The sequence below is a fragment of the Poeciliopsis prolifica genome, unplaced genomic scaffold (genome assembly GCF_027474105.1).
Source record: "Poeciliopsis prolifica strain line A6 unplaced genomic scaffold, Auburn_PproV2 SCAFFOLD044, whole genome shotgun sequence".
Taxonomy (NCBI): Eukaryota; Metazoa; Chordata; class Actinopteri; order Cyprinodontiformes; family Poeciliidae; genus Poeciliopsis; species Poeciliopsis prolifica.
This window is the reverse complement of record NW_026562419.1, coordinates 2353748-2370933: the sequence shown is the minus strand read 5'-3', so window position 1 is coordinate 2370933 and position 17186 is coordinate 2353748. Positions and strand designations below refer to the sequence as shown.

The window sequence follows — 17186 nt, the reverse complement described above, 5'->3', positions numbered from 1 at the left end:
TTTTGGTCTCGACACACAAGAGGCAACATCAACCTGTTCATTTATGCAAAGAGGAGAAAATTGCTTTTCCCTCTGCAGCCAAGTGAATGGAAAATTTGGACATGTGAATTTTCAGGCTTGTATTCATAAACTAGCATAGTGTGTGTGCTAGTGAGCACACACTAGGAAATATGAAAACGGGGCATTTTTTTAACTTTGTCAAGAAAGTTGAAAAATAACATTTTGTTCCTGTTGTTACTTCCTGCTTTGTATGGATCTATTTGTAACTTGGGCTTGTTAGGAATAAAATCCTAATTTCGTCAGATTAATATGTATCCTGGGACTTTTCACTGAAACATCACAAAGGATTCAAAACATCACAACTCAGAACACAAAAACAGGAAATGAATTAACAAGGACAGGAAGTACAAGCTAAATCCTTTTTCCAAAAAATGTCATCAGTGAAAATAATCCCTGATGCTGAAGTCATAAAGTAAAAATCACATCTTTGCTTTGATTTCACTGAAACATTATAGAGTCACTAGTGTATTATTGACAGGTCTGTCAGTGACTGTGTATAAGAGCAGCTGTTTCCAGGACCTCCAGACAGAAGAGCTGAAGCTTGTCTGATGCTGAAGTGAAGGAAAAAAGGTAATTTTGATTCTGCTTTGGTAAAAAGATTTGATCTAACTTCAACGACTTCTTTATTGAGTTGAGACTGTTTGTGTTTTTGAAGGTGATCTTCAATGACTCTGAATGTTCTGATGTTTCTTTGAGCTTGTTACACTGCATTATGTAATAATGTAATACAATTGGGTTTCATAATTATGTTATATATTGAATTATTATATTATTATAATGAACTATAGTTAACAACATATTTTACTGTATATTCACAAAAACCAATCAAGAAGAGCCTTTGCATTCAGATCATCGACCATTTCAGATTTTATGTACTTTCTTAAAATCCCTCAAATATTAAGTCCTTTTTTAAGCCAGAAGGGCAAATTATTTCAGCAAAGTTGATGGAAGAGCAGGAGAACATTTTTGGAAATTTCTACTAAAACTCTCAGAAAACAGTAAGTGGTTGCAAAACATGATTGAAATAATTTTGCTACAGATGAATTTGAGGTGGCTCTCATCCATCAATTCAACCGCAAAATCCATGCAAGCCGCATCTCCAGTTATATTAATGTTACATTTTATTTTGCATTATTTGTGCAATTGAGACTCATTATCCAAAGTTCAGAAAGAAGTAAAATGTAAAATGAAGAAACCAAGCTCATGTTTTCATCAGGTGATGTTTGATTTAGATTCCTGATCATCAAGGTGAGGTGACACATCAGCAGGTATAAATAACGGAGTCTGAACGTCGGAGACACAGAGGAGAAGCAGAAGTTTGGAATCAAGTTCATTCCAGCTGCAGGTGAGAGATGAACACATGAATTCATTTACAACTGAGTTTGTCCACTAAAGTTTCTCTATGTTTTACATTAACAGGGAATTTCATTGTGCTGCAAGTCAAACTCCAGATTTTCATCAAGTTTGATCAATTTATCCAGATCAACAGTAAAGATGAAGGTAAGCCTGTAACTTGCACTGTAAAAAAATAAAAAATAATTCATCTATCTTTATTTATTTTAACAAGGAAAGGTATTTTTAATGTTTAAAATCTTGTTAACAACAAATGACCAAAATAAAAATCAGCGCAGAGACATTGTACGTAAAATGTACAAATTATGAAACATCAATAATGATTAGAATATGAACACAAACAACAACAAGATATTTCACTATGTAGTCAAAAAATGTAAAAATTAAACAACTTCTAGTGAGTTTGTTAATTATTTAAAATGTTTGATATTTTGTTCAGTCACTGAAATGTTGAGTAAATTTGAGTGTTTAAATTTATCCAAACACTCAATGCATGTAAACACTGTACATAGTTTTGGCTCTGGAAATAACATTTGTTAACAGGACTGATGAAATGAGTTGTTAAAAAATGGAGGATCAAACCAACCAGAAACCTTTGTTAAGGCAGAATTCAGCATAATTCTGACTGAAAATCTGGCAGCACAGCTTACAGGCCACATGCAGGACAAGATCAGGGATCAGGTTTAATCTGACTAAATGAACGTTAATCAGAGTTTCTCTGATGATGTTCAGAAGGTGTCATGTTCTGTCTTCCAGCTGTTATCACTTCTCTTCCTCCTGGCTCCACTGCTGATCAGCTGTGAAGCGGCTGAGGACCAACTGCCACGTGATTGCAATGACATCTACAATACGAACAAGAAACTTCCCAGTGGAGTTTACATCATCTATCCATGTGGATATTCATCTGCTGTTAAGGTGAACTTTATGTTTGGTTTGTTCATAAAAATGAAGATCCAGATTAAAGTTCTGTGCAGGACCAAGACTGGAGGTTTATCTGTTAACAATGCTGAGGATGTTTTTACTTAATCTTCATACACATTACATAAACTGACTCTTTGAAACTGAACTTTCTTGATGGTTAGTATCTTGAAAACTGGAAAACTGGAAACTGGAAAACTGGAAAACTGGAGCTCCAGTTTTTTCTTCCTATAACCAAATCAGTTATTCATGGAGAAGAAATTTTATTTAATTATACGTTCACTTATTAGTGAGGCAATGATAGTATTTATTTTTCCACATAAAGTGTGACATTGCATTACATAATAAAAACTGTATCAAGTCATGAATGTGTTTGTGTGAAGGCTTACTGCGACATGGACTCAGAGGGAGGACGCTGGACGGTGAGTCCATCTCTACATGAACTCTCTCTGTTTACACTTCAACTTGGTTTATCTCAGGATTCTTGGGGGTTTTCATCCAACAAACATCAAGTTCTGTTGAAAGAAGAGTCTTTATTGTCCTTCCATTTTCACCTGCCTGAGATAAGATTTGATCAGTTTTGTCATGTTAAATATTGATTATTGATACCAATTCAGAGTTGGTACAAGCCACTTCCTTTTCACCCTGAGTGTGTCAGTGAGAACGTTGTTCACTTCTTGATCAGATTCCTTTGTTGTTCCAGGTTTTCCAGAGGAGGATGGATGGCTCTGTAAACTTCTACAGACCCTGGGCGGAGTACAAGGAGGCTTTGGAAACGCTGCTGGAGAGTACTGGCTGGGTGAGACACCGACCTAAACAGTTAGTCAATGAATGGTTGGTTTATTTTTACGATATTTATAACATAGTTATTGCCACATTTTTCAACACCTGTTTATTGTCTCGACTTTCTATTTTACTATTGTGTTACTAAGTGATGGTGTGCAGGTGCAGGTCAAAAACTGTGAATATTATGGAAAAGTTTATTTCAATCAGTAATTAATTCAAAAAGTAACATTTGTATGTCATATTAATTCATTTCATACAGCTTGATATATTTCAAATGTTTACTTCTTTTAGTGTTGATATTTGTTTCTGACAACTCATGAAAACTACAAATTCAGTATTTCAGAAAATTTTAATATTGTGAAAAAGTTCAATATTGCAGAGCTCTGGTGCTACACACTAATCAGTTTAAGTCAAAACACCTGTAAATGCTTCCAAATGGTCGCTGAGTCCAGGTCTGTAGGTTATTCAATCATGGGAATGACTGCTGACCTGACAGTTGTTCAAAAGATGACCTATGACCCCTTGCACAAGAGGGCAAGACAGAAACATCACAGCTAAAGAAGCTGGCTGTGCACAGAGCTGTTTTCACACACATTCATAGAGAAGTGAGGCGGAAGAAAAGATGTAGTGGAAAAGAATTGGACAAGCAATCAGGATAACTGCACCTGGAGGGGATTATGAAACAAAACCATTTAGAAATGTAGAGTCGGCTGCAGATGGAGTCAGTGCTTGAAGAGCCACCACACACAGATATATGCAACATAGATTTCAGCTGTTGCTTTCCTTGTGTCGAACTGATGCTGATGCTGATCTTGAAGAAGAACCTAAACGTCGTAGAAAATCTGTCTTATTGTGAAGAGGAAGACGCGACAGTCAAGACCCAACAAGAGCTGCAGATGTTGGTCAGAGCCATGTGGGTTCTCATATCACCTGAGCAACACCACAGAGTGATCGACTCCATGCCACGGTGCATTAATGCAGTGATCTGGACAGTAATGTGTGTGCAAAAATCTCAGTAAAAATCCAACTTTAATAGTTTTCATGTCTGTGCAGGTCTTGATAACATCCATAAGTTGACATGGTATAAAGACTGTGAGCTGATGGTCGATATGGAGGACTTTGATGGAAAAAAAGCCTTTGCCCGTTACTCTTCATTTTACATCGATGATGAGCTTGATGGTTACCTTCTGCATGTGAGTGGTTTCAACAAAAAGGGGGCGCTGGTGAGTCATGAGAAAAAACACATTCTAACTTTACTAGTCAGGATGAATTTATGGATGGATGGAATGATGCCCATCACTAATTATGTCTTTTTAAAATAAATAATTCAACTTGTGCTGGGTCTGAAAGTCGTGCAGTGAGTCTGGAAATGTAGAGCAAGGCACTGAGCATGGATCCTGGTGTGTAATATACACCAGGAGTGTATTATTACACACTCCTGGTGTATAATAATACACCAGGAGTGTATTACAATACACTCCTGGTGTATAATAATAATAATAATAATAATAATAATAATAATAATAATAATAATAATTAATAAAGCTAATTTACTGTAGTTAGACAAATCAGGATTAAGAGAAATAGACCTTGATTGGATTAAATCAGTTATATCTAAATCCAGAGTTTGTTCTTATGGTTCTGAAGCAGGAAGATTGATGTTGGTAGTTAACAGCACAAAGTAAATTTAATTGATCTCATTGATAATATCCCAGTAAGAAATTAACATAACTCATAATTTTTTCACAAAACATTATCAACTTTTCACAAAGTCAGCATTTTTGTTAAATATTGAAATTACAATTTTATTGATGTTGGATCACGCAGAATTTGTATTTTTTTTTCACTATTCAAGCTTTCAACTGAATGTCTGTTTTATTCATATAGTTTTTGTATCCTATTATTATTTCTGCAGGAGACAGCCTTTCCTATCACCACCAACAGAAATTTACCACTTTTGACAAAGACCAGGATGAGTTGAGCGGCAACTGTGCCATAAAATATCTCGGTGCTTTCTGGTACAATAAGTGTCACTATACAAACCCTAACGGGGTTTATCGCTGGGGGCTGACAACACACTCTATGCTATTGGAGTGGAATGGGGTACATGGAAGGGAGTTAATTACTCCCTGAAGAGCATCAGCATGAAGATCCGTCCTGCCAAGTAAATCTGCAGGTCAAACATCCAGCAAAAAATAATGAGATGCTTTTCTTATAATCAACCATCAACTTTTAGCTTCAAACATGAGTCAAAAGTTCACTTGATTTCTAATAAATATAATCCAGTTGATTAAATCATTGGAGAGAGTTTGCTACCTGTAATCAATTCATCTCTGATAATAAATAAGATGCCAGCAGCAATATTTGTGTGTCTGTATTTTTTTATATGTAAGAATTAAAATAAGCCAGTTTTAAAACAAATTGGGCCAAATGGAAACATTTTTAGAATCAAACCTCTTGGTTAAATGCAATTAATTGAAAAACAACCAGGTCTTCCATAATTCTAAATTTTATGCTCAACTGTGTCAATGTCAACATCTATGTCTATTTAATGATCTGTTTATGTCACTCCCAGAGAAAATAAAGTATATCTGGTGTTAGCTAAGACAAAGAAATGGAGTGTAATTTGATTTTTATCAGAAAACAATCAGGAAGCGAAACAAGAACAGCAGAAAGTCATCAATTTGTTTTTTCTTGCAATAAAATGTAAAAAAAAGCACAAGAACTTGATCTAATAATATCAGGAGAACAATAAATATTTATAGTTTGACCATTTATAATGACCATATGATGTGCGTCAATGTGTTGAAAAAACAAATTACATGATTTTTAGACTCTGGAGATGTGTTGATTGATTTGATCAGGTTGAAGAAAGTTTTGTTATTATATGAAGTGAAAGACTCACTGAATGCTCAGGCGTAGTGGATATTATACAATTCACTGATTGTTCCTTTTCTGATACATAGTGCAGATGTTTGGGGAAATGCCTGTAATAATATTCAAATTCTATTTTTACTTTTGCAAATTATAGAAATTAAAAGCAGAAAATGCTGCAGAGCTCCAACAAATGCATTGTGCTTCAACTTAAAATTGATATTTATTGGTGGACTACTATACCAAAGTAATGAAATGAGTAGTTTGAATGTTAATGGAAACTCCAGGTGTTAATCTGAAAAGAAAAAGTAATTTTGTTAAATGACTTTTAAGTTCTGATTATCAAGAAACTGGTGTTGGGTCTATTTTGGTTCCCAACCAAAGACACAAATTACTTTTCTACCACCGTCAAACACCGTGTTGTGTCTCCTCCACCGGCTCTCAACTGCCTTTTATTATGTTTACAAGAAAAAAGGTTGGGCTTTTTCACACAGTCACACAAACAATTGATCAATAACCTTAACCACAAGGTGTTTTGGGACCTTCTGTGAACATGCCCTTACCTGGACACAAGGCTGACCGTTATACCTGTGTTAGCAGGTAGCTGTTGGCACAGCTACCTGTGTTATTACCTGTGTATTATTATAATAATACAACAACAACAACAATAATAATAATAATAAAAATAATAATAATAATAATAATAATAATAATAACAACAGGTAGCTGTTAACACAGACAGCTAATGATCAAAGCAGCTGGTATCACAAGCATGTATAAACATTTCCAACCCCCAAGCAAACTTCTGAAAAAACAGTTAATATTGTACCACAAAAGAAAGGAGTCAAGTAAACAACACACAGAATAATAATATAAAAACATAGCCTTTCAAATAAACTCATAAGTAAATGAACTTAGACAATTTTTCTAAAAACTGGGCATGGGTCATTCTTTCAGAAGCTATTTATGCATTTTAATAAACTTGGGAAGTTGCATATGGATCCATATGAATGAACCAGCTGGGCCTCAAACCCGAATTTGTATTTTTTCCAAGCTTATATGTGCCAATACAATTTATTTTATGGTTTGATTTGCAAACGCAACATGTAGTGCATTAATGTAGTGCATTAATACTAATTGAAAACCCTGCATTTTTTCAACAGTCTTATAAACAATTAAAAAGTATGGAATATATTGGTATAATTAGCCTTTTAAACATATAATTGAACCAAATCTCCAGTTTATGTTCATTTTTTGTGTAATATTTCACAATGAAGCTGCAAAGGTCTGGAAGAATTTTTTACCTTTCAGTGCAAATATAAACTTTAAATGTTCTTAACTTTCATTGCAACTGGAAAGTTTTTGCAGCATAAATGTTGTATATCTGAATATTTAAGATAAAACAATAGGAACAGTTTTAAAGCCTGCAACCATATATATTGAATATATGACTGATATATATATTACAACCATTATCTAGGAAACTTGACACCTCGTAACTGACATTGGAAAAAAGAATTGAATGAACAGATTCACCAAGCGGTGACTTGCTTAGTGAAAGTCGCAAATCTTCAAGTCATGCTGTTTCAATTTGACCTCTTACTCAGCATCAGTTCCCAATTTATGGACTCGAAATTTGAAATCAACTCTGCTTTATGTACTAGCTTCCTCTCCTGTGCTTCCATCTGAAGGCGAGGTAAAGGCCAAGGAGGCAACTGAGGTTCTGCAACCATTTGGGCAAAGCAAGACAACTTTATTTATTCATCTCCTTTCAGCCAAAGACTATTCAAAGTGCTTGTACAAGAAAGTAAAAAACAACATTCAGCAAGAAGATAGTCACCAATAATAATAATAATAATAATAATAATAATTTTAGTAAACGATCAAGCGGAGTAAAAATAGAGAAAGTAAATTTTAAACAGTAAACGAGTAGAAGTTAAAAATTAAGAAAAGGCTAATTCAAAAAAGGTTTTAAATAAACTCAAGGTAGAGGTAGCCTTACAATGTGATTAGTATTAGTGTAAGCATTAATTCTTTAAGATAACATACAAGTTATACTAATTAATTTCCCAGTGATTGTTGTTATTCTGTTTTAAAGATATCTTCCTCTCATTCCATTCAATATGTTCACTATGTGATCAATTCAGTCTTTATGAGTTCATCCTTAACTTAATAGTGATTGATGAAATTATATTTCATTTAATTAGATTGGTATCACTAAAACATTGCAGAATTTCTCTGAGATTGTGAGAGCTTTTTATTAGACTTCATCTACATCCTGTCCCATTATTCTGCAGATTAGAAAAATGTTCCAAACATCTGACAGAAAATCAAACAGTTACACTTAGTGGTTATAAAACGGATGACAGCAACCTCTTCTTTCTTCCTTTCCTTTCTTTCTTTCTTTCTTTTTTTCTCTCATTGTTTGTGGTCAAAATCAGTGCATCTGTTTTCACCTCCTTATTTATTATTAAATCACACCAAATGCTGAATTATAATTGCGTCAATTAATTCATTATGTAAAGCTGCAAAGTTTAAACTACATTTTAAAGACTTAAGTTAAATGTTATGTATTGAGTGAAGCCATAAGCTTCATACAAAAAATACCTCTAACAGATTTCACTTGAACATTTTTCATTCCCCAGTTTCTAAAGATTGAATTTGTCTGATTTTCTGCAGTTTATGTGCAGAAATCTTTGCGCAAACATGTGATAAGTAATAACAGACACATCTTAGCAATATTAAAATGTCTCAATGTTTTTAAAACCTACCTGTCAATATCAGACATACACTTTTCCTGCTGTTGGATGGGAACCTTTTTAACTTTTACAAGTTTTTAGTAAGAAACAAAAAGTGTAAATGTTCTGCAGATTGTTTTTCTGTAGATCATATATATGTCACCATTAAAATTCAACCGTTCAGCATGACCTCCAGTGAAATATGATAAACCTGAATGAGAAACAAACAGGTTTTATCCTCAGAGCTTCTTAGTTCATGACCTTGATCTGAAAACGTCTCTGCAGTCATAAACATTTACAGCCCACAGCAACATATTAAAGCACAACCTGCATATGCAGTTCAGGAAACTCATGAAAACCTTCATAGATGACATACTACACATTTATATTTCATCAATTTTCTTTTTACATTGATCATTCTGATATTAATTTATTCTGAGGAATCTTTTTTTTAAAACATTGCTTTATATCTGGATTTGCATGAATATTTAAACCGAATCTAAAGACCAGCTTTATTCCAGAAACCATCAATGTGAGCTATAGTTTATTATTTTATTCATTTCCTAACTTTCCTCATTCTTTCATGGACCTAAACATAATAAGTATAAATATTTTCCTTCCATGGAACCGCAGAATAACCCTGTTCATGTTAACATTTACTGAGATTCTGAAACTCAGGTATCAATAATCAGCTGCAGGTATTAATGAACAACCTGACTGCTCTGACAACCATTTGAACTCCAGAAAAAGAGTTCAAAGCCACACACAAACTCCTCCAATACATACGCACACATACACACACACCTGCCTCCGACCCCCCCACACACACATTAAAGAAACTGGATTGATGCACAAATTGAACTTGCATTTGACCTGCACCTGCCTTCTCAATCTGCTGCCAACCCCTCACACCAAGCTCCTCAGCACAACAAAAACACTGAGACATAATGAAAACAAAAGAAGTATAGGAGAAGGGGCATAAATAGAAAATTAGGAAACGCCCGAGGGTTAATGACATTGACCTGAAAACATCTCTGGAGTCATAAACATTTACAGCCCACAGCAACAGATTAAAGCACAACCTGCATATGCAGTTCAGGAAACACTTGAAAATCTTCAAACATGGCATAATACACATTTATATTTCATCCGTTTTCTTTTCACATTGATCATTTTATTTCTGAATATTTAAACAGAATCTAAAGACCAGTTTTATGCCAGAACAAATCCATATGATCTGTAGTTTATTATTTTACTCATTTCCTGTGTTTTCTCGTTTTCTTTCATTGACCTAAATATAAAAAGTGCAAAGATTTTCCTTCCATGCGACCGTAGAATAACCCTGTTCGCGTTAACATTTCCTGAGATTCTTTGGAAACTCAGGTATCAATAATCAGCTGCAGGTATTAATGAACAACCTGACTACTCTGTCTCCAGTAACATGGCGAAGGTGCAGGCACTCAGTGTGTCGCACTCAAAATAAATTAAACAAATAAACATTTTCTTTGTTCGAATTTAATAAAGCAATTTAAACTAAATTGTGTTGATATTTATGTTTCTTTGAACAATTAAATTCACTTTTTGTGTTTTGCCCTATGACAGAAGAACCTCCTGACCAACCAGTCCTGGTCACCAATCCTTCCTTTGATTCCTGATTGTTGGGGCAGGAAGTCTTCCTGGTGTCCTGCAACTTTTAGATACTTAAGCACACCTGGCTCCAATAGCAGCTCATCAACAGAGTTCTGCAGAGCCTCACTGCATGCCAGTGAGACAGTTAAATTAAAGTCTTTAGGTCAAGGGACACACATCTGAAACTTGCAGGACTCGGGTCCTGGAGGAATGCAGACTGAGGCCACTGCCTAGAGGAACCAAAGCTAACGTTCTGTTTTCTCAGAGCTCACAGGAAACACAGCACAGCTGAGACAATGTGGTCCCACAACATGCCTGATATGAGATGAGAGTTTTTATGGCAATATTAATTATTCTACATCAACAAACGGCTGCAGTGAATTTGCAACAACTGAATCAAAGTTGATGATTCAGTTACATCTCTGTTAAGAGTAACAAAGATGTTACATCTTAACATCTCTGTTACTTTTTGACATTAGATGTTAAGTTGTAACAAATATGTTACATCTTAACATATTTGTTAAAATGTAACAGAGCTAAACATGTCAGGCTATCCTACAGAGATCTTTCAAGATCATTTACAGAATTAGATTCTTTTGGTCTCGACACACAAGAGGCAACATCAACCTGTTCATTTATGCAAAGAGGAGAAAATTGCTTTTCCCTCTGCAGCCAAGTGAATGGAAAATTTGGACATGTGAATTTTCAGGCTTGTATTCATAAACTAGCATAGTGTGTGTGCTAGTGAGCACACACTAGGAAATATGAAAACGGGGCATTTTTTTAACTTTGTCAAGAAAGTTGAAAAATAACATTTTGTTCCTGTTGTTACTTCCTGCTTTGTATGGATCTATTTGTAACTTGGGCTTGTTAGGAATAAAATCCTAATTTCGTCAGATTAATATGTATCCTGGGACTTTTCACTGAAACATCACAAAGGATTCAAAACATCACAACTCAGAACACAAAAACAGGAAATGAATTAACAAGGACAGGAAGTACAAGCTAAATCCTTTTTCCAAAAAATGTCATCAGTGAAAATAATCCCTGATGCTGAAGTCATAAAGTAAAAATCACATCTTTGCTTTGATTTCACTGAAACATTATAGAGTCACTAGTGTATTATTGACAGGTCTGTCAGTGACTGTGTATAAGAGCAGCTGTTTCCAGGACCTCCAGACAGAAGAGCTGAAGCTTGTCTGATGCTGAAGTGAAGGAAAAAAGGTAATTTTGATTCTGCTTTGGTAAAAAGATTTGATCTAACTTCAACGACTTCTTTATTGAGTTGAGACTGTTTGTGTTTTTGAAGGTGATCTTCAATGACTCTGAATGTTCTGATGTTTCTTTGAGCTTGTTACACTGCATTATGTAATAATGTAATACAATTGGGTTTCATAATTATGTTATATATTGAATTATTATATTATTATAATGAACTATAGTTAACAAACATATTTTACTGTATATTCACAAAAACTAATCAAGAAGAGCCTTTGCATTCAGATCATCGACCATTTCAGATTTTATGTACTTTCTTAAAATCCCTCAAATATTAAGTCCTTTTTTAAGCCAGAAGGGCAAATTATTTCAACAAAGTTGATGGAAGAGCAGGAGAACATTTTTGGAAATTTCTACTAAAACTCTCAGAAAACAGTAAGTGGTTGCAAAACATGATTGAAATAATTTTGCTACAGATGAATTTGAGGTGGCTCTCATCCATCAATTCAACCGCAAAATCCATGCAAGCCGCATCTCCAGTTATATTAATGTTACATTTTATTTTGCATTATTTGTGCAATTGAGACTCATTATCCAAAGTTCAGAAAGAAGTAAAATGTAAAATGAAGAAACCAAGCTCATGTTTTTTCATCAGGTGATGTTTGATTTAGATTCCTGATCATCAAGGTGAGGTGACACATCAGCAGGTATAAATAACGGAGTCTGAACGTCGGAGACACAGAGGAGAAGCAGAAGTTTGGAATCAAGTTCATTCCAGCTGCAGGTGAGAGATGAACACATGAATTCATTTACAACTGAGTTTGTCCACTAAAGTTTCTCTATGTTTTACATTAACAGGGAATTTCATTGTGCTGCAAGTCAAACTCCAGATTTTCATCAAGTTTGATCAATTTATCCAGATCAACAGTAAAGATGAAGGTAAGCCTGTAACTTGCACTGTAAAAAAATAAAAAATAATTCATCTATCTTTATTTATTTTAACAAGGAAAGGTATTTTTAATGTTTAAAATCTTGTTAACAACAAATGACCAAAATAAAAATCAGCGCAGAGACATTGTACATAAAATGTACAAATTATGAAACATCAATAATGATTAGAATATGAACACAAACAACAACAAGATATTTCACTATGTAGTCAAAAAATGTAAAAATTAAACAACTTCTAGTGAGTTTGTTAATTATTTAAAATGTTTGATATTTTGTTCAGTCACTGAAATGTTGAGTAAATTTGAGTGTTTAAATTTATCCAAACACTCAATGCATGTAAACACTGTACATAGTTTTGGCTCTGGAAATAACATTTGTTAACAGGACTGATGAAATGAGTTGTTAAAAAATGGAGGATCAAACCAACCAGAAACCTTTGTTAAGGCAGAATTCAGCATAATTCTGACTGAAAATCTGGCAGCACAGCTTACAGGCACATGCAGGACAAGATCAGGGATCAGGTTTAATCTGACTAAATGAACATTAATCAGAGTTTCTCTGATGATGTTCAGAAGGTGTCATGTTCTGTCTTCCAGCTGTTATCACTTCTCTTCCTCCTGGCTCCACTGCTGATCAGCTGTGAAGCGGCTGAGGACCAACTGCCACGTGATTGCAATGACATCTACAATAAACAAGAAACTTCCCAGTGGAGTTTACATCATCTATCCAAGTGGATATTCATCTGCTGTTAAGGTGAACTTTATGTTTGGTTTGTTCATAAAAATGAAGATCCAGATTAAAGTTCTGTGCAGGACCAAGACTGGAGGTTTATCTGTTAACAATGCTGAGGATGTTTTTACTTAATCTTCATACACATTACATAAACTGACTCTTTGAAACTGAACTTTCTTGATGTTTAGTATCTTGTTTCAGTTCAAGCTCCAGTTTTTTCTTCCTATAACCAAATCAGTTATTCATGGAGAAGAAATTTTATTTAATTATACGTTCACTTATTAGTGAGGCAATGATAGTATTTATTTTTCCACATAAAGTGTGACATTGCATTACATAATAAAACTGTATCAATGTGTTTGTGTGAAGGCTTACTGCGACATGGACTCAGAGGGAGGACGCTGGACGGTGAGTCCATCTCTACATGAACTCTCTCTGTTTACACTTCAACTTGTTTATCTCAGGATTCTTGGGGGTTTTCATCCAACAAACATCAAGTTCTGTTGAAAGAAGAGTCTTTATTGTCCTTCCATTTTCACCTGCCTGAGATAAGATTTGATCAGTTTTGTCATGTTAAATATTGATTATTGATACCAATTCAGAGTTGGTACAAGCCACTTCCTTTTCACCCTGAGTGTGTCAGTGAGAACGTTGTTCACTTCTTGATCAGATTCCTTTGTTGTTCCAGGTTTTCCAGAGGAGGATGGATGGCTCTGTAAACTTCTACAGACCCTGGGCGGAGTACAAGAGAGGCTTTGGAAACGCTGCTGGAGAGTACTGGCTGGGTGAGACACCGACCTAAACAGTTAGTCAATGAATGGTTGGTTTATTTATTTACGATATTTATAACATAGTTATTGCCACATTTTTCAACACCTGTTATTGTCTCGACTTTCTATTTTTATTGTGTTACTAAGTGATGGTGTGCAGGTGCAGGTCAAAAACTGTGAATATTATGGAAAAGTTTATTTCAATCAGTAATTAATTCAAAAAGTAACATTTGTATGTCATATTAATTCATTTCATACAGCTTGATATATTTAAAATGTTTACTTCTTTTAGTGTTGATATTTGTTTCTGACAACTCATGAAAACTACAAATTCAGTATTTCAGAAAATTTAATATTGTGAAAAAGTTCAATATTGCAGAGCTCTGGTGCTACACACTAATCAGTTTAAGTCAAAACACCTGCAAATGCTTCCAAATGGTCGCTGAGTCCAGGTCTGTAGGTTATTCAATCATGGGAATGACTGCTGACCTGACAGTTGTTCAAAAGATGACCTATGACCCCTTGCACAAGAGGGCAAGACAGAAACATCACAGCTAAAGAAGCTGGCTGTGCACAGAGCTGTTTTCACACACATTCATAGAGAAGTGAGGCGGAAGAAAGATGTAGTGGAAAAGAATTGGACAAGCAATCAGGATAACTGCACCTGGAGGGGATTATGAAACAAAACCATTTAGAAATGTAGAGTCGGCTGCAGATGGAGTCAGTGCTTGAAGAGCCACCACACACAGATATATGCAACATAGATTTCAGCTGTTGCTTTCCTTGTGTCGAACTGATGCTGATGCTGATCTTGAAGAAGAACCTAAACGTCGTAGAAAATCTGTCTTATTGTGAAGAGGAAGACGCGACAGTCAAGACCCAACAAGAGCTGCAGATGTTGGTCAGAGCCATGTGGGTTCTCATATCACCTGAGCAACACCACAGAGTGATCGACTCCATGCCACGGTGCATTAATGCAGTGATCTGGACAGTAATGTGTGTGCAAAAATCTCAGTAAAAATCCAACTTTAATAGTTTTCATGTCTGTGCAGGTCTTGATAACATCCATGAGTTGACATGGTATAAAGACTGTGAGCTGATGGTCGATATGGAGGACTTTGACGGAAACAAAGCCTTTGCCCGTTACTCTTCATTTTTCATCTCTGATGAGTTTGATGGTTACATTCTGCATGTGAGTGGTTTCAACAAAAAAGGGGGCGCTGGTGAGTCATGAGAAAAAACACATTCTAACTTTACTAGTCAGGATGAATTTATGGATGGATGGAATGATGCCCATCACTAATTATGTCTTTTAAAATAAATAATTCAACTTGTGCTGGGTCTGAAAGTCGTGCAGTGAGTCTGGAAATGTAGAGCAAGGCACTGAGCATGGATCCTGGTGTGTAATATACACCGGAGTGACTCCTGGTGATAATACACCACTACACTCTGGTGTATTATTATACACTCCTGGTGTATAATAATACACCACGAGTGTATTATTATACACTCCTGGTATTATAAGATATTATTATACACTCCTGGTGTATATAATAATAATAATAATAATAATAATAATAATAATAATAAATAATAATAATAATATAATAATAATAATAATAATTATAAAGCTAATTTACTGTAGTTAGACAAATCAGGAAGAGAAATAGACCTTGATTGGATTAAATCAGTTATATCTAAATCCAGAGTTTGTTCTTATGGTTCTGAAGCAGGAAGATTGATGTTGGTAGTTAATAGCACAAAGTAAATTTAATTGATCTCATTGATAATATCCCAGTAAGAAATTAACATAACTCATAATTTATTTCACAAAACATTATCAGCTTTTCACAAAGTCAGCATTTTTGTTAAATATTGAAATTACAATTTTATTGATGTTGGATCACGCAGAATTTGTTTTTTTTCACTATTCAAGCTTTCAACTGAATGTCTGTTTTATTCATATAGTTTTTGTATCCTATTATTATTTCTGCAGGAGACAGCCTTTCCTATCACCACCAACAGAAATTTACCACTTTTGACAAAGACCAGGAAGTGAGCGGCAACTGTGCCATAAATATCTCGGTGCTTTCTGGTACAATAAGTGTCACTATACAAACCCTAACGGGGTTTATCACTGGGGGGCTGACACCACACTCTATGCTACTGGAGTGGAATGGAGTACATGGAAGGGAGTTAATTACTCCCTGAAGAGCATCAGCATGAAGATCCGTCCTCTCATTTAAATCTGCAGGTCAAACATCCAGCAAAAAATAATGAGATGCTTTTCTTATAATCAACCATCAACTTTTAGCTTCAAACATGAGTCAAAAGTTCACTTGATTACTAATAAATATAATCCAGTTGATTAAATCATTGGAGAGAGTTTGCTACCTGTAATCAATTCATCTCTGATAATAAATAAGATGCCAGCAGCAATATTTGTGTGTCTGTATTTTTTTATATGTAAGAATTAAAATAAGCCAGTTTTAAAACACAAATTGGGCCAAATGGAAACATTTTTAGAATCAAACCTCTTGGTTAAATGCAATTAATTGAAAAACAACCAGGTCTTCCATAATTCTAAATTTTATGCTCAACTGTGTCAATGTCAACATCTATGTCTATTTAATGATCTGTTTATGTCACTCCCAGAGAAAATAAAGTATATCTGGTGTTAGCTAAGACAAAGAAATGGAGTGTAATTTGATTTTTATCAGAAAACAATCAGGAAGCGAAACAAGAACAGCAGAAAGTCATCAATTTGTTTTTTCTTGCAATAAAATGTAAAAAAAAAGCACAAGAACTTGATCTAATAATATCAGGAGAACAATAAAATATTTATAGTTTGACCATTTATAATGACCATATGATGTGCGTCAATGTGTTGAAAAAACAAATTACATTTTTTAGACTCTGGAGATGTGTTGATTGATTTGATCAGGTTGAAGATAGTTTTGTTATTATATGAAGTGAAAGACTCACTGAATGCTCAGGCGTAGTGGATATTATACAATTCACTAATTGTTCCTTTTCTGATACATAGTGCAGATGTTTGGGGAAATGCCTGTAATAATATTCAAATTCTATTTTTACTTTTGCAAATTATAGAAATTAAAGCAGAAAATGCTGCAGAGCTCCAACAAATGCATTGTGC

General features: G+C 34.6%; 2 pseudogenes; both read left to right on the top strand.

Annotated features, from left to right (window-relative positions):
* Positions 1-1290: 1290 nt before the first annotated feature.
* On the top strand, positions 1291-5480 carry LOC129376418 (microfibril-associated glycoprotein 4-like; annotated as a pseudogene).
* A 6051-nt stretch (positions 5481-11531) lies between these two features.
* LOC129376736 (microfibril-associated glycoprotein 4-like) lies at positions 11532-16462 on the top strand (annotated as a pseudogene).
* The last annotated feature ends 724 nt before the right edge of the window (positions 16463-17186 follow it).